The sequence below is a fragment of the Lagopus muta genome, chromosome 1, assembly GCF_023343835.1.
Source record: "Lagopus muta isolate bLagMut1 chromosome 1, bLagMut1 primary, whole genome shotgun sequence".
NCBI classification, from domain to species: Eukaryota; Metazoa; Chordata; class Aves; order Galliformes; family Phasianidae; genus Lagopus; species Lagopus muta.
Genome location: NC_064433.1, coordinates 120,567,043 through 120,585,588, shown reverse-complemented (window position 1 = coordinate 120,585,588; position 18,546 = coordinate 120,567,043). Strand labels below are relative to the sequence as shown.

At 40.7% G+C, this 18,546-nt stretch overlaps 1 protein-coding gene across 4 annotated transcripts in view; it reads left to right on the top strand.

Annotated features, from left to right (window-relative positions):
• The window catches only part of REPS2 (RALBP1 associated Eps domain containing 2), a 97,846-nt gene that overhangs the window by 10,367 nt on the left and 68,933 nt on the right, over nt 1-18,546 (top strand). The gene's annotated exons all lie outside the window — the stretch shown is intronic.

The following is an 18,546-nucleotide window of genomic DNA, read 5'->3' as shown; positions in this document are numbered from 1 at the left end:
TTTAAACCATGTACATACTTATTTGTAGGGAATATGTGTGAAAGACTTCTAAATTCAGTCTAGCAAGACAGTTTATTTCCATATAACCCCTGAATTTAAGCCCTGCAACAAAATAGGGCACTCTGGAATTGTGGCGAATGTACTCTCTTCAGATGTTGAAGGACAGATCTTAAATATCTCTTAGTAGGTGAAATATCCAAAAGAGCAAATGTAGAAGATAAGTGTTTACAGCTTTTTTCTTTTTTTTTCCTTTTTTTTTTTTTTGATCACTGTACAGTATAAAGTATTTGGTGCTAAGTGCAAATTTCAGTATCAACCGTATTTATACTGACATAGGCATGGTGATATTTGTGTCCTTCTAGTAACCTTCTAGTCACTCAAGTGTAAGTTAAGTTTCAAAAGAGGAGCGAGCCTGCAGTATTTTAATGAAGAGAAAGAGGAGCAGTGTGTCAAGGACTGTAGATGTGGGATGCTTCTAAATAAACGGATTAGAAGAAATTTTCCATGTTTGCGATTCGCTCCTATATAGAGAATGCTGGCAAATCAAGTTTTTAAACAGGTAGTTGCAGAACCATCCTATGCTCAAGTTGGCTAAAACAACATTTTTTAGTTTCTATGGTGCTTTCTGGTTGTGTGACATAATAATGATGTGACTTTATATAGCTCAGAGATTCACTAAGTTTGTCTGAAGTGCTCAAGTCATTTGGATCAACTCTAAATATTTGAAATTTTACTTTCTTTTCTGATGTCTGTTGCAAGGCATCAGTTCTTCCAAGAAGCATTGTGCAGCAGTTTTATTTTATTTTGTTTTGAATTAAGCCATGGTCACTGTTTCTGTAAAATGGTAGCAGTTTTATACTGAAAGAGCATACCAGAGTTCTGTAGTTTCAAGGGAAGGAGGATTCAAATCATTAAGTAACACTCATTACCATAGAGAACTACTTCCCTGCAGTAAAGCTTAAAGGATTTAAAACTAAAATTGCTTTTCCTTCCCATGAAATGTGAAATATAAAATGTTTATTTAGGCTTGCTGCTGATGTTTCTGTTCTTTTAGATATTTGCTGGTCCATGCTGTTTTTACCTTGTTATATGTTTCACTCTTGCTGATGCAGCATTTTCTTGTGGTCCACCTGGGAGAACTGCTACAAGAATCGCGTTGAAAATATTCACCTGCAATAGGTACATTCAGTTAATTTCTCCTGGGGAGAGTAATTCATCTATTACCAAGGTTGCAAGCAGAATAAGAAATCTATTTATATTCCTATGTGTACATTCATCAGTCTCATTAGATACCAAGGTAGACTGTCAGCATTTCGCATCTGCTATTTTTTTGAATGCTTAAATGGCTGATGATATATTTGAGTTCCTGAATGTATAATCTACTCTTTGGGGGAGGCACCTTTCCTCTCATTCTCCCTGGGGAGTTTGCTTAACGTGCCTTCCATCTCTTTGTCTAACTTAGACTTTCAGCTCCTGCTAAGAATGACTTAGCAACTAAGTCTTTGGTTACCATTATATGGCTGGCCATGGGCATGTCTTCGTGAAAGGTCTTGACATTTCCTACGTAACTGCATGATTTCAGCTGAAAATTAGCATAAAACTGAGTTATAGTCTCCTTTATTACTGCTGATTCCACTTCATCTTTCTTAATGTAATCTAAAATTTCCCAATTTCCCGTGTCATAGGTTGAGGTTAATATGGCCTGGTTTTGAAATAAATGAGGCTTCTGCAATAATGCTGTTAGTTCAGCCCAGTATTAACTTTTGAATTTGTTCATTGCCAATAAAACTTCACAGAAAATTAAGAGACTTTGATGAGATGTAGTTCCCTAGTTATGTGAAAGACCCAGGAGATTTGGTAAAGGCAAACCCCAGTCATTTTCATTCTGAGGGAAATCTCCCTAGTCTTGTCGAAGAATTAATGAGAATGCCACTTCACGGCAAGAATCTAAAGGAAATTGGGATTCATTGGTTCTGCTGCTCATGGGTGGCTTTTTCTAGGAGCCAGTGTTATTGTTAAATAGTGGTTTGGCCATGAGGTAAAAGAAAGGTTGTAGAAGAGCACTTTAAAACTCACCATGCTTGAACATAAGGAGGGGGGCAAAGGAGAGATGGGTCTCGGTGTCATCTCCGGGATGCTATTTTGGTGCCTCTCTGCCCCCAGCCCTCCCTACGCTGCTCCACCTGCACTGCTCTTTGTTCCCTCGGTTCCAGCTGGCGGCCTCCATGAGCCAAGGGAGCTGCTGCTTCAGCGCTTCTCCGCATCTGCCAGGAAATAAATAAATAGTGGGGAAAGAAACGGAAGGGATGCGTTCTCGTTCTTTATGTCAGCTTTGCTTAGGGCTTTTTTTAATTGTATGTCTCGCAAAAGTGTATCACTGTGAGAAAATTTCCTTGGAACTAGAGCTGAATCCTGTTGCTGCCTTGGTTTCTTTAGTTTTCTGGCATTAAGAAAAATGCAAGGGCTTCAACACTGATGCATCAGAGCTAGATTCTCATCTTTACTGCTATTAAATACACCATTGCTGTTGAGAGGTTTGGTGCAGTGCCCTGAAAGCTTGCCAGGCGTTGTGTTCTGTCTGCATGCACTCTTGCTCATGCAGTGCTTTGTAAGGAGTCTCATGCCTGTGCACCTGCAGGTAGGCAGCCCAAACTGATCCTGGTGTTGCTTTGGCAGTTTGACCCGTATCCTATAAATTCCCTCTAACTCTTCTTCTGGAAAGATGAAGATTACATGGTGGCTCTATTTCTGCTCCTTTTGTACCCTTGCTTTCTCCTGATGTTTCCAGCCTCTGTGGTTGGGTCCCAGAGAAAGCAGTCCCAGTCCTTTTCTTGTTGTTCTCTGGTGCCCCAAGTGATATTTTATCCCATGGATGGAATTCAGAGCAGATTACATTTCTGCTGTCTTTTTTTCCTTCCCTTAGAAGGAAAGTTTGCCTTATCTTCCAGTTTCCATTACAGACATGTTTAGGTATAAGCACTGCAGGGAAATACTTCCTTGCACAAAAAATGCACAACTATTTCCAATGGAATTTAAAAAAAAAAACAAAAACAAAAAACAAAAAACAACGCCATCTTGTTGCTGAAGCATTTCTGCTGATGTTATCTCTTGGAAAGGAATATTTAACAAAATTAATTGAGCCGTATTTTGCCTGACTGTATACTTTCTGACTTTGTAAATGTGTTAGAGGTTTTAAAACACAAAGTGTATTTTAGCTTGTGACATTTGAAGGACTATTTGGAATGCAAGATAATTTCTGAAACAGCCTATTATTGGAATAAAAGAAAGGATAACCAGCTAGATAACCAGTGGAAGCACGTCTGAGATTTTATAGATGTTAGATATTGTTTGAAATTAGTAATATTTCAGTAGTTTGTTAATCAAACAGCACCTGAGGTGGAGGTGAGTGGGCACAGCTTTATCTTAACTAGCTCTTAAGAATGTCCCCCCAGTGTGCTTTGTGGAAGCAAGGAAGAAGGCAAGTGCATGAGTGCTGTGTAGCACTTCTCATGGCCCACAGACAGCATGATCATGAACTGACTCAGAAACACACTTGTTCTGGCTAGCGACCTGGCTGCTGCGTCAGCAGGGGAAAGGGTCTGAGCTGTTCTGGCCTTCCCATGGCACTGGCAATCCCAACTGGATGTGTGAAAATCAGAGCCTGGGAAATACGCTCCCTCTCAGCTCTTCTTTCAAACCAAATGGAAACCAAAGCTAATGGGTTATGAAAAACACTGAGGAGGGGATTTGGTGCAATGTGGTCACACCAGCATCATCTGCATGGGAAGCAGGACAAAATACAGCTGTGGAAAGACCTCAGGTGATCTCTAGATCCCTTTTACAGCAAAATCCTATTTCTTTATAATTCCTGAGCAATTTGTTAATCCCTAGCAATGAAAACTGTATTGCTTCTGTAGGCAACACACTCTAGTGCTGCCTTCTCTTTAGTATGAGGATTTTTTTAAATGCCACGTTGTTTATAGCTGATCTATGGAGGATGTGAAGAACAGATTATCCTCTCCCTTTTAAAGCTGACTCTTCCTTTTACTTTAACATTGCAAACTGGTATTGTGCTGGGTTTCTGTGGCAAGGTTTTGGTGGTGAGGTGGCCACAGGAGTCACCTTTGAAAGAGGAGGCTCAGAGCTACCCTCATTGGATATGGCCTGTGTTAGGGAGCCACTGGTTGGGCAGTTGGCTTCCAGTCAAGGTCAGCCCACCTCAGCAGAAATGATGTCATCTGGCAGAATAGTGCAGACCCCACGGGCATAACTCCTCAGAAGCACCCCCTCACCCAAAGGGGTGATCTGTAAAGAGTTTGTGAAGACTTCATAGAATCTATTGACAGGCCTCCAAGATCATTCAGCCCAACACGCTTCCACATTCCTAAGAGCTTAATTTCACTCAGGCACACCTGATGTTGCAGTTCCTACAGATGAACTGAGTCAGTGTATTGAAATTATATTGCATGGTGTGTTTGTCAGTGTTGCTCCCTTTCTTTTCTTTTAATTCTAGTTGTAAAATCAGCATTCCTAGTGCTGTGGCCTTGTCCTGTGGTCACAATTGCTCTTTGTCCCAGCAACCAACTTTGGCTGAGAACCACAAAAGACTGTATTTACGAGAGGCTGGCTTACAGTTTTTTGGAAATATTGGCAGTGCCCTGCAATACCTAGCCCCTCTCTGATGAAAGGATTGCACAGTAAATATCTTGTTGAGTAGGAAATGTTTCTTATTCCTTTCTTGAAAAATGAGCCACATACTGAACTTATGAGGGGAAGCTAGTTTGGATGGTGACCGTTTTACGTGATTTTCAAAGCATACAGAAGATCAGAATTACCAGAAAGCAATTTAATTACATAATACTTAAGGAGACTGAAACAAAATAATAGAAAAATCACCATGTTAAACTCTTAAGCCGTTTGTTTTGTTATCATCCATTCTGTTCATTGGGACTTTTATTCTCAAAGTTTCGTTAGGGTCCCAACTTGTTCAATGTGTCTTTATTTTTTTTTATGCACTGTGCTCTCATCTGTGTGGGTCATGTTGTAGATTTGGACCTAAATGGAATATCAATAGCTTGTGCAGGAATCCCTTGTCAAGTCCTTTCCAAAGTTTTTGTAGAAAATCAATTTCCTGTGAGGAGAGTGTCAAGATTTTTATGGTTAACGTTTCCATGGAGGAAGCGCCTCCAACTTTTTTAGCAAGCTGGAAAAAAATCCTGTATTGTTATGCAATACAAATTAAGTTTGTGCTCTTGAAATGTAGTAAGTATAATTACGTACTTGGTTAAAATTTCTTATGTGAAAGTGTGAATGCAGAAGTATTTGTATTCTTTCAGCTTGAATTAAATCCTTTTGACGTTGAAGCGTGAGCCAAAGATTTTCAGTGTTGGGAAAATTACTGTGAAGAAAGAAATTCTGAGGGCTTTAAAAACAATGAGAGGCAATGGTATGGTGCCCAGATAATGTGACATTAAAAAGAAAGGTGAAAAATATATTGCAATGTAAGTTGTGGGTATTTTGTGACTGAAAAGGACAGGCATGGCTATTTCAAGAATCATGGATATTTTTCTGAATTTCTTTTTCAATTGTTCAAAATGTTTCATATTTTTTGATAGCATTCAGTTTCCTTTTACTGCTTAATGAAGCGTTTGGAATTGTCATAATTTTTCCACAGTCACTTGCCCTGAAAAATAGAAGTAATGAAGTGAATGGATGTATTTCTCACTGTTTATTTGGGAGATAAAAGTAGCATGGTTTGTCTTCATTTGAAAGAATTAAAATTATCCTGGTTTTGTGTATACCTCAAGATCTGAATACACAGGCATATGGTTCTTCAAAGTTGTGCTTTATCTGTTAGTGGTAATAAATGCTGTTTGTGTTAATAAGGGACACACAGTGCAGAGATTCAGAATTGTTTGTGATGTTAATTGTAACTGTAGTTCTGAAATTGTAGAAGATTGTCACCTTTTTTTCAATATACACGAAGAACTTACGCTAGCCATAAACTCTTCAGGAAATGAGGAAATTATTCTATTATGTATTGCTCAGTGGTATTTTTAATTTTCTTGTCTCTAGGTGAAGAGACGTTTTAATTCAGGACTAACAAATTTAAAAAGCCATTTCACTTCAACATTACGTTTTCTATTAAACCTGAGAGTCTTTCAGATTTAAAAAAAAAACAACCAAGGTTTTTAAGTGTACACAACAGTGGTTTGTTTTCAGAAGTCTTTGCAACTAAAAGCTCACAGCTGTTTTCTACTTGAAATGATTGTTCTTTCTACAGGCTGACAATAGTTTATTTGTGTGTTATAGGACAATTTTGGTTGAAAATGAGTGTGACTAAAAGCTGGGGGAGGAAGCTGCTCCCTTCTGCAGTAATCAGCAGCGAACCCACATCTGTGCTGAGAAGTGTGGCACAGATTGATGGACTTCTTTGGTTTTACTGGGGTGGGTCATGCAGGAGGACAGATGCAAACTGGCATTCCTTCCCTACCCTGTACCAGTCCCTACCAGTGGTAAGGAAAAAATAATAATAAATCAACATCTTACCTCCTCTCTCTGTCCTCTCCTTCCTACCCTCAGCATGCGCAAGAAAACAGTGATGAAATGTATTTTAGATTCATTTTAAGTACTCACACATGTGGAGAAAATACTCCCACTTCTTGACTGAAGACCTAGTTTCAGCAGCAAAATAAAACTAAGCCACAGTTGAAAGATTTCTAGTGAAGGAATGAAGCAATAACATTGGTGTTTTTTTTTTTCTTCTTCTATTATTTTTGTTTTAAGACCTTTCTATATTTAAACTTACTTTCTGTAAGCTGTTAATAATCAGATTCTCACTGCAAAGTCAAACTTGGGACGCACCAAGCTTGATTTGCTATAATAACACTTTCGCCAAGCAGTGTATGTCAGGTAGAGCAATACTTGCTAGGTAGGACCAGAGTGGAAAGGAGTGTCAGAAATAGGGCTTTCCATGTAATCTTGCTTAACAAAGTAGCTGTTGTTAAGTCTGCTAAGCCAACAGATTCCTGTGCAAAAGCGTTGCAGGAATTAAAAGTTTAATCAGCCTGTGTGCTCTCAGAAGTTTAAATGATTTAGGCATAGAAAACAGGGGAAAGAGTATATATTTGTTAGGTACAAATGCTTTTGCTTATGCTCAGCCTGGCTCCAATCTAAGAAAGCAGTTAAGAAACAGGGTTTTCCAGCCCATGAGCATTCCTGTTGAACTCACATGGGGCTATTTCATGTGAATCTTGGAGAGAGAAATCTTTTTAATTGTATGGCTCTTGAGTAAGAAAAGAATTTCTATTCCAACCATACAAAGAGTGTGTGCTTACTACAATACATATTTATTAATAGTCTTCCATGGCTTTGCCTTTTTAAAGCTGCTGCGCTTTGACCCCTTTCGTGAATGTGTTTTGGGGGTTTAATTGCATGATAAACCTCTTGCTCCGCAGGATTCCTTTCCATTTAGTGCAGAAATTGTACAAAGTAGAAGGCAGAGGTTTACAAGAAGGAAAGGAGACTGCTGCTTTTAAGATGTGGATTGGCACGTAACGCAGTTTTTGGTATCCAGATTTCATATGCTTGAAGCAATAATTCACCTAAAGGTTTCTGCCTGGATGTAAAATTTACCGATATTAAGTAACAGAAAAGTTGAAAGGGAAAAGTGATTGCTAAATGATATATTCACTGTCCTGGTGCGTATGCTTAATTTTCCATGCTGAAAGAAAGTAATGCTGAAAAAGAACAGATAGTTGGAAAAGCTGCCTGTGATAAGCTTTTACAAATCCTTTTTTTTTTATTTAATATGTGGTAATGTGTACAGATGTCTTTTTGTCTTCTAGCTCCAGAAAGTCCTGTGAAAGAATCATAAAAACCTGACAGCTTTTTTAATACCTTGACTGCTTTGACGCTTTGCTCTAATGGTGGGGCTATATTAATATAAGCAGGTTGCTGCATAAAGGACAAAGAAATGACATGCTCTGAACAGTTTAGCATTTCACATGCATTTGTCTGGCTGGCATGGGGGGCTGGGGATCGTTCTACTGAGATCATTAGTACCTGAGGAGATCTAAAATCCTCCATAGAATACCAGCCACAGATCACTCACCACATCATTAGCTCTTCAGAGCTGAATAGATCATCGGTCTTTTCTCTGCCGGATGTGTTAAATCCTTCCTTATTAACTTGCTACATTGAGCCACCAATGTTTGCTGAAAGCTATGTGGAGAACGTTGAAATGAAATAGAATTTGTACACCAATTGAAGATTTTGGGCACTGGGCTTCTCCCCTCACCTGCCCAAGCAAACACAGCTTCTACTGCAGTGCAGCAATGCCTAGTGTGGGGATGGGCTGCCATGAGCAGACTTGTGCTGTTTGATTAGAGTCTGAGAAGTTCAAAGAGATATTTGAAGATCTGTCTCGCAAGCACAAATTGTGCTGTTGCCATCTTTAACTGAATGTGGGAGAGAGGGGGTTGGCAGGAATAGCTGTGATGGTGACGCTTCAGCAATGGAGGATAAATAGACATAACGTAAAGTAGTCCGTAACTTTCTTCCTATACTTTTAATCTACAGAATTTCACTTACTGAGTGGATTAAAAGAAAAAGAAAAAAGATAATTTTTGCTGTACAGCTTCCTGAGTCTTTAAACTCACGTTACTAAAATTCTGCATAATGATCTCTTCATGTACTTCCATGGAAGATTTTGCAAGAGAGCTGTAGTTCTCAAGCGGTACGTTGTTTTTGTGGATTGTGATGCTTGGATCCCATGATTGTGCTAGGCCATTAAAGGTTAAGGAGGAAAGCCTGATGGAAATAGGCACGTGTGCATTGCTGAATGTTTAAGTGCTCATTTGTATTGCACTGGCCACAAAATGTTAATGACACAAATTATATGTTAGACATCAGTGTATGAGAAGGGCTGTATTCTTATTTTTCATTACTGGCGCCAAGACATGCACAAAACAAATAGATTCAAAGGAATTAACTTGAGTTCTGTCCTACAGAAAAATCTTGCTGTGAAGTGAATTGTACATGTGAGATGACATCCTGCTTTGGTCCGTGTGCCAGGCTTTCTTCACTGACATCCAGAAACCTGTGGTTAATCACATTACTGCTCTGGTTTTTCAGTTGGCAAACTTACCAGTCTACATATCAGACTACATATTAGTTACCCATGGGACCAGGGCAGTAATATTTCCATGAGCCAGAGTTCACAGCTGCAGAACCCAGCAAGAAGGCTGTACTGGGGGGCTGGGAGGGCACCCATGGATCTTCTGAAGCTAATGGGAACAGTGCTGCTTATCTGTGGGTGCAGAAAATTCACATTTCAGCTTGCTTTTGGGTGGACATTTCTACTTATTATTTGAGATTGCTCCTATTTCTTTGGGAGGTTGTTGGAGGATGCTGCCTGAAGTTTTTTTTAAAGCATTTGTCACAGGTATCATGAGAAAAACAAATCATAGAATCATAGAATGGCTTGGGTTGAAAAGACCTCGAAGATCATCTAGTTTCAACCCCCATGCTTCATGCAGGGTCACCAACCACCAGACCAGGCTGCCCAGGGCCACATCCAGCCTGGCCTTGAATGCCTCCAGGGATGGGGCATACACAACCTCTCTAGACAACCTGTTCCAGTCATCGCCCTCTGAGTGAAAAAATCAATTAATCATTTCTTTTTTAGGAGCAACTATGAACAGCACTTGCTCTATGTCTTTGTCTAAGAACAAAAAAAAAAGGCAAAAATAATGTAATAAATCACCACAAAGCCAAAAGAAAAAAAGCAAACAGACTGTCCTAGAGCACTGGAATTTACGCCTGACAGATACATAGTCCTCTTTGTTTGAGATGTTCCTGGAGGAAGCCTTCAGGAGTGACCAGCATGCTGGAGCAATGCAGCCATGTAGTGGGTGACACTGCTGCTGCTTGTGAATAAAAATTGCTTGTCCAAAATCAGGCAAAAACATGGCAGTGGCAGAGGAAGGGTTGTGTGTGCTGCCTTTCACAGAGCTGTGGGTGACTGTGACCTTTTTGTTTTCCCAACCTTCTCACAGGTGTCCTGTGGGCTGCCCAATAAGGCCCGTTGTCTCAGCCCAATGCAGAGGGAATGCGGAATGCATTGTTTTGTTATTGTCTGGGATTGAGGACTTATTTACCTGATATTCAGCTGGGAGTTGTGCCCTGTGTGCACCAGGATGCACACAGGTGGAGATGAGTGGTGGAGATGGAGGGCCACGGCCTGTGAGTAGGAGTGCACTTGCTTTCCAAAAGAAGTTAGGAAATGTTTTTTTGGATTTGGAAATGGATCTGTAGAGATAACAGTAATTGCCATGAGGTTTGCTGTCGGCTGCCCTTGGTATATTTTCAGTTGTGAAAAAAGCATCCAAATGGAACAGATCGTAAAGTTATTCTGGCACAGCATCTGAGGGTGAAATATTTCCTTGCTTTAGTTGCAGAGAAATGTGGAAATAATAAGGCAGCTGTTGTGGAGGCAGCGTGCTGTGGTGCTGCCTGTGGATGGCTGTGTAGGTCTCTTCGTTGTGACAGCACGTTAAAATTAAGTCAGCTGTGTTTGCCAGGATTTGCCTGTAGTAACACTGTGTGCTCTGCTGGAGGGAAACCTTCAAGCATTGCTACCAAATGAGAAAATAAAGGAAAGTTTAATGAAGAAGGTTGATATTCTGTGTGAAGCATATTTTGGTGGTCTGTTCATAAAATGTTGTGTATGTTTGTAGAAGACATCTTTGTTTAAGCTCAAAGCTTCTCATTTTTCAGCAGATGCAAGTAGTGTGTGCATTAGAGGAGCTTGGCTAGCTTCTTCACTGGTGGTGCCAAGGTGTTTTCAGAAATTATGGAATCACTAAGGTTGGAAAAGACCACTAAGATCACCTACTCCAACCATTAACCCACCACACCATGCCTGCTAACCATGCCCCTCAGTGCCACGTCCACACGGTTCTTGAACACAGGATGGTGACTCTACCATCTCCCTGGGCAGCCTGTGCCACTGCCTCACCATTCTTTCTGAGAAGAAATTCTTCCTAACACCCAGCCTGAATCTCACCTGGTGCGACTTGAGGCCATTCCCTCTCATCCTATTGCTGTTACCGGGGAGAAGAGGCCGACCCCTACCTCGCCACAGCCTCCTTTCAGGCTGTTGTAGAGAGCGATAAGGTCTCCCTTGAGCCTCCATTGGACACAACAATCCCAGCTCCCTTAGCAACTGCCCTTATGACTTGTGCTCCAGACCCCTCACAGCTTCAGTGCCCTTCTCTGGACAAGCTCCCAGGTCTCAATTGCTTTCTTGTTTTGAGGGGCCCAAAACTGAACACAGCACTCGAGGTGCGGCGTCACGAGGGCTCAGTACTAATTGTACTGAAATGTTTTATGGTGATATTTCATCGTGACAGCAGAGTGGGTTGTATTGCTGAGCTTTGCAGGCTAGGTTATTTACTGAAAAGTAAATTGCAAAAAAATAATTGGTTTTAGGTTCTTTGGCAAATAAGGTAAATCCTGTATTAAAACACTGTTGGTGAAATGGTAAGGAAAAGGAGTGGATTTTTCACTAATACAAATTTGTATTGTAAGATTAGTACTCATGCATCTGCCTGAGTTTTGACACTAGCAAACAAAATGACTTCAAATCAGTGGGGATTTTTTTTTTTTTTTTTCTGAAAGCACAATCACTGACTTCTAAGTCTATGGAAAGGTAGAATAAAAGTTGGCTGCATGAATACAGCACTGCAAGATTCAATCATAGTTTTTTTTTGTTTTTGTTTTTTGCAAGCTTGAGGAGTCTTGCCTTATAAATGGCTCTATGTGCCGTTACCAGATTTCATTATTTTAATTTTTAAAAATTTTTATTACTTTTTTAAAACTCAGGGTTTTTTAGGTGCTTTAATCCATATCTGAACTGCAATGATGGAGTGACCACTCTTCCTGTTTAAAAAGAAAAAAAAAAAAAAAGAGACCTGGACAGCTTGCAGAAATTTATCTTATTAAAGGTTTGATGGTTGAAAATGAGCTTTAAGTTAAATTCACTTTCAGTTATGTATATATAGGCAGTGCTTTGAGTAGACTTTTTTTTAGAAGATGTATTGAGATACATTGGTGTTTATAATAAATGTCATTTTACATAATGAATTCAAGCTTACAAATTATTGCTGTATTTTAAATCAGTGAAAATGTACTCTCCAGATGACAATATGCTGATGAAAATTATGTTTCTGCAAAATATCCTTTGCAGAATTAACAACTTGGTTGGTGTAGTTGTCTAAAATAATAAGAATGCAAGGATATCTTGTTACCTGTCCCCAAAAAACAGCCTTGTTGGATATAGGTGCTGTTGCTTAGCTTTCATGTGGTTGTACTGTATTTTAATGTGAAAAAGGCACTGATGCAGCTCATTTGCAAAATGTGACATTTCTACTTCAGCTGAAACACAGCTTCCCCTTCACTCTCATTGCTAGCAAAAGTTGTGTACTGTTTTTGCTTCAGCCTCCAGAAAATGGAAGAAGTTTTAGGGAGTGATTTGTATTTCAGCTGGCCCAGCGCCAGTCCTGACCAAATTCCCATGTGGGGAGTTCCATCTCATCAATGTCAAGTTGTGGTGCATTCCATTACTCTCAGGCAGGAGAGCTCTCTGCTGAGCAAATAAGAGTCGATGGGCCTAGGTTCTCCCCTCTTGTGCCCTGAGCCTTCTTGGTGTTATTTCCATAGATAAGCTCTTGGAAGAGAAGGGGTGAGCGGGAAAATGAGCAGAAGTCCTTGGAATGACTAGTGTCTTTACGCACTGCATAGAATATGAACGTGCTTCCTTAGCATTAAACGCCTGCAGGGTGGAATCTATGAATCTCACATCTCGTGTCCAAGAGAATGAAAAGCTCTTGGCAGCGTCGAGCATCACAAGAAGTTCGGATGAGCTCTATGGAAGCTCCCTGAAGTTAGTTTGTTTGGATGGATGGTGTGACAGCTCTTGTACTGTACACAAAGTGACAGTACTTGTCACTTTGATTGGGATGCTACCTTTACTCCCTTGCTTCTACAATAAGACTTGAAAAGTGGATAAAATGTCTGTCATCAAATTCTGCATACTCTGCAGATTTCCGTGGGATTTCAAGACTTAATAGTGATGTTGGCAAGGCTATGTGTACTGCATTTTATAGAGTGTCCTGATGACTATGTACATTTCTATGGCCAAATGCTGAGGAACTGATTGCCAAAAAAGAATGCGAAGGAGCTTAGTGAATAAATGGAATCATACTTCTACAATTGTTGGCAATTGTTGTGCTTATGACAAGTTCTTAAATTCAGAGTAACCTGTTTTCAGGTGTTTTATTTTTGTGTTGCAAGTGTAATAAGCTTATTGAAGTTTCGTGTGTCCTATACAAATTTATTGGTACAAGGTGTGTTTATTGGCCTGGATAGATGTTTATAGGATTTGATACCAACTAGTGAATATGAAGCACAGCTAAAACAATTAGATGGATTAATGCAGTTTCTCAGGTACAGCATACAATTGCCAAATAGAAGAAAAAAATGCATGGAGGTTTTGGAAAGTATTTGCTTCGTCTCTTTCACCCCTGCAGGCTTTCCACACACAACGAAAGGCATGTGTTTAGTTACAATGACAGCAGGTTTTTCTTTTAAAGAGAAGGTAGAATGGATTATGAGCAAATGAGCATAACAGTGGCTTGATCTTATTCTGTAGGCACAGCTATTGTGACAGTTACTTTCATTATGTGGCATGGAAGCTTTCAGGTATTTCTCAGCAATGTTTGTTATTAAACCTCCTGGTAAAAAGATGGAAGTGTTCACTTTTTCCACATCACACCCTGATAAAGCAGAAAAGATTTATTAGTGTTTGTATGTTAAAGACAAAAGATTGAGTGTAGGAGACTGGATTTCTTTGAGGTGCAGTTCCATGCTTTTAAGTGTTAGGCTGCATCTGCAGCCTTTATTCCCTGGCAGTTTTTCTAGCCCACACTCCTTAATAATTGAAATCTTTTGATGAATTGTGCTGACTCACCTGTCCTGGTAGCTGCCCAGTGTTCAGACCAGTATTTTTTTGTAGCTTATCCTATGCTGGCGTTGCCACTTGTCCTTTCTGACAAGAAGTGATTTGCATACTCTTAATTTGTCTGGGCATCTGCAGCTGATGTACAATATGAAACAGAGGGCTACACAGACCTTTGCATTAATCAAGTTTTTATGAGACTTGCAGAGTTGTTTGAAAGTATTTTGTGTGTGCCTAAATGTGCTTTGTATCATAAACTTTGCAGTTCTTGGTGCTGGTGTAAAACATTCTGCCTGGAGCTGCTTAGCAAAGCTTCACTGTTGCCAAGGAAAGAGCTCGCCCCAGGAGTGCCCAGGCGAGCACCTGCACCTGCAAACCAAGTGGTTCTGGGTTATGTGAGCACAAGGGAGCCTGGTGAGCAATGGCAGGGCTGTCAGCACATTTTGTGTAACGTGTAATGTGGTTTCTTTCTGCTCTTTTTACCACTGTGTTAACTGATTTCTAAGCTGTGGCAGCTGATCAGTAACTTACCTTATCACTTTAGCTTGAAGAACACAGTAAGTTTAAACTGGAATCAGAGAGTTTAAAGTGAGGACAAGACGTTTTGTGGTTAAGTCTTTAAAAAATGCCCTATGTGTGTGTTGTCTGTGTGCATGAAGTAAGCAATTTCTAATTCCTTTCTTTTTAGGTGTCAGAACCCAGTTGCCAAAATGTTAGTGAGCGTTCCAGGTGATGTTTAAAGAAGTCTGAAACAGATAAAGCATCCTTTTTTAAAAGACTGGGCAGCAGCAGGTAATGGGCTGAGGCAGAGAAGCAGCACTAACAACCCGCCCCACGGCAGAGTCCCTTCCTCTGCGTGCAAAACTGCCCCAGCACTTCCCAGGCACTGATCCTTTGGTATCTGGACACGCTGTTCTGTGCTTCACTTCACTTTAATGAAGAGAGAGGAGCCCTGGGCTCCAGGCAGTGCTACAATGACCCATTCAGAATGAAATACCTGATTAAGAATGTAGCAAAACTCGTCTGTGACAAGCAGATCTCAGAATCTGTAAACAGAATTTTATTTAATTTTTTTTTTTTTTTTTAAGGAGCAAAGTGGGTCAGACGCATGGAACAGTTTTGTGATAAACTGTTGATAAGCTACTGCTGCAAATATGTGGCTGTGGAGCAGTGATTATAGGTCTGTGGGTCTGGAGAGCTGGGTGCAGAGCTGCATCAGCACAGCTGGTCTTGGGTCTGGGCAGAAGCTCTTCAGCCTGTTCCTTGTACTGTGGAGGAAACAGAGGAAAGGGAAAGATCTTGTAATCACTTCGTATCATGGGTAAGAACAAGCATTAAAAACTGTGTTTTTTGGAGCTGGACTGAGGTAGAAGGTGCAGTGAGAAAATTCCCTTTAATGCAGGAGTAAGCTGTTGCTTGTTTTCTTTTTCTCACAGAGAATTTGCCATTCAGCTTACACACTTTCAGAGTGTAAGACAGTGTGCACAGAGGCTTCCTCTTTCCTGGGCTAGGTTTGCCTGCAAGTGACAGGCGGTGACTGTGACAGATCATGACAAGAGAGCAGAACAGACCCAAACTGAGTGCCAGAGGACAGCACAGCAGAGTTACTGGCTAAGTGAAAAAACAAAAATCTTAGAATTATAGGTTGGCTTGGTTTGGAAGGGACCTCAAAGATCATCTAGATCCAACCTCCTGCTGCAGTCAGGGTTGCCAGCCATTAAGTTAGGCACCAGCTCGAGCTGCCCAGGGCCCCATCCAACCTGGCCTTGAAAGCCTCCAGAGGTGGGATATGCATAACTTCTTTGGGTAGCCTGTTCCAGTGCCTCACTGCCTTCTCAGTGAAAAATTTCCCAGCTTTACCATTGCTTGCAGCTGAAAACCTTTCCCTTGAGGCTGGAAGATGGCCATCTCAGCCTGCCCATCTGTTCTAGGGTTACCAAATGGCTCTGAGTGTACCTTGCAATCAACGTACAGTAAGTAAACTTCATTCTTAGGTTTTGGCTCCCAAAGTTTAGCTCTTGCAATCTAAATTGGACCTGCCCAGGGTATTTGAGAGGTCAGTGCTCTTGGAGACTGCAGTGGAAACTTGTTTGTAGAGAAAGAGGGAGAGCTGGAACAATGTCAGATTGTGCTGGGAAAAGCAGCTTCATTGGGATATCTTCAAGGAGCAATTGCAAAAATAATACTTGCTGCCTGCTAATGGAGCAGAGCGGTGAGTGGATAAGAAATAGAAAAACCTGCTTTTTGTTCCAGCATCTCAAGATGTAAGACTTTCCTAGTAGGAGTATGCACGGAGAACGGTAATTTAAAGCAGCCACTCTACAGAACAGCTCATAGATATGTCTTACATGTTAACGTTGATAAGCCAGAGATCTCTTTTAAAATAAATAAATAAATAAAAATGGGGAGGGGGAACATTTTTTGTTAAAATAATTGTAGAAAATCTTCTGGCCCGTCAGAATACTATACAGGCAGTCTTCCTCTCTATTTTTTGTGGCTATTTGGTTGGGAGGGCAGGGTGGTTCTTGCACAGAATGTGTTCTAAGGCTTTCTGCTGAAATGCCATTGAAGGTACAGGCATTGTTCCAGGGCTGACTTAGAGCAAGCATGAGGTTAGGCACCGCAGGTCTCCATCCTTCTCTGAAAGATGTTGCTTTTGTATGTTGTGTGAAATGAACTTTCTTTCTCAAGTGGCAGTCGACCCATGTATTTCTTCCACGTATGCAGTTATACCTTGCAGAAATTTAAACTCAGTTTTAGTCCACTCAGCACGGTGCCTCAAGAGCTGTTCAGTAGACCAGTCTTTGAGTAACTCTGTTTATTATCCCGAGGTTAGATTTGGCAAGAGGCAGCAGTAACCTGCCACCATGAAAAATTGTTTCCAACGTGTGCTGCATTAAACTTTTCTTCCATATTCAGCTATCACTAGAGGATTGCATTTTTTTTGCTGAAGAATTAAAAAAAAAAAAAAAAAAAAAAAAAAAAAAGTAATGAAATTGACTGTCAATAATGTTGTGTTAAAATCCCCTGCGGTATCAAGGTCTGCAGTTTATTTTATTTTACATTTGTGCGAGTAGAAAAAAAATCAGTTCTCTCCTTGTATCTCACTGAAAACAAAGTAACCTAAGCTGACAACAGGAAGGGATGAAAAGAGTTTGTTTTTAATATCAGTTGAAGGAAAGCAGTATAGATGTTTCCCTTTTGCAGGGGACCTTTTAATATGTCTTAGTTCCAAAGTAGTGCTCCCTGTTTATTTTCTTAGATAGAGTCTAGTTTTCATCCTGAAAAGATGCAATTTCACATTCAGGTACAATGTCTTTAATTCAGGTGGATCTTGGAGACTACTAATAGCTTTTTGCACAACCTAGCTTAGCTGCAGCAATGCATATCACTAAATGCAATCTGCCCGTCAAGAGGCTGTGTGCACTGACCCTGCAAAAGGTAAAATCAGGAAATTAAAAAGAAAAAAAAAAAAGCAGTATTGAGTTTAAACTGCTATGGGAATTTGAAGCGGGCAGCATGTTCTGAGGAACTGGTTTTGGATGAAAGTTGACCTGCCAGCTACCCATGCTGCTGGAGGAGAAGAGGTGCTCCACCAGCAGCTCCGAGCGGGTCCTGATGTAGGTGGGGTGAGCTGCTGGCTGCAGGGGACCCACAGCCCTTTCCTTTGGCTGTCGGGGAAACTAATGAGTGTAAATGCCTGTACCTACAATTAATCTATGTAAATATCTACAGTTCTGTAATAAATTGAGCTTCTGTGGCAGCTTACATCTGTTTCTCCAGGCCATTAACATGAGACCAGGATTTAGTTGTTGTAATAATACAGAGGAGATTGTGCCTACAGAATATTTTGCTGTTGTTGCCGTTGAAGGGCAAAGTCACAAAGAGGTGGTTTTGGGATGGTTGTTTTAAGAGTGCTTGAGAAGCAGCACAGTGTTTCTGAAAGACCACACATCCCTGATTAATTAAATAGTAAAAAAGGGTTTAAGCTGCTTAATCAAAATAAAATGTCTGTGTTTCCATATCAAGAGCAAGCAGATCATTTACAACATTCAGAACAGAGATGGGGAGAGTCCCTCAGGATATATGCATGGCCACAGTCTTGGCTACTTGTACCCTGAGGTGCTGCTGGGAGTGATGGCTGATGGACCACCACCTCCAGTCCTGGGACTGACCTTATCCTCACTCTTGCTCTTCTCCTATGATAAACGAGGGTGGGCACCCAGGTCTGGTGTCAGCTTACTGATGCATGCCTGTGCCTTCCGCTGGCTGTGCCTGCTGCTTCATCCTGGGGCTGACACCAGGGATTTGTGCACCACAGCAAGGCATGTTTCCCACCCTCAGCACCACGTCCTGGCACAGGATCTGAGCACCCAGCCAGACATAAGGAAAAAAAAAAAAAAAAAAAGAATGGCAGATTCCAGTGGTTAATTGGAGCTCTGCTTGTCCAGAGAATCAATCTCCCTTTTCATCGTGCAGTGAGAAAAAAGAAATCAGCTTGGTGCAGCAAGGAATGAAGCCACGCA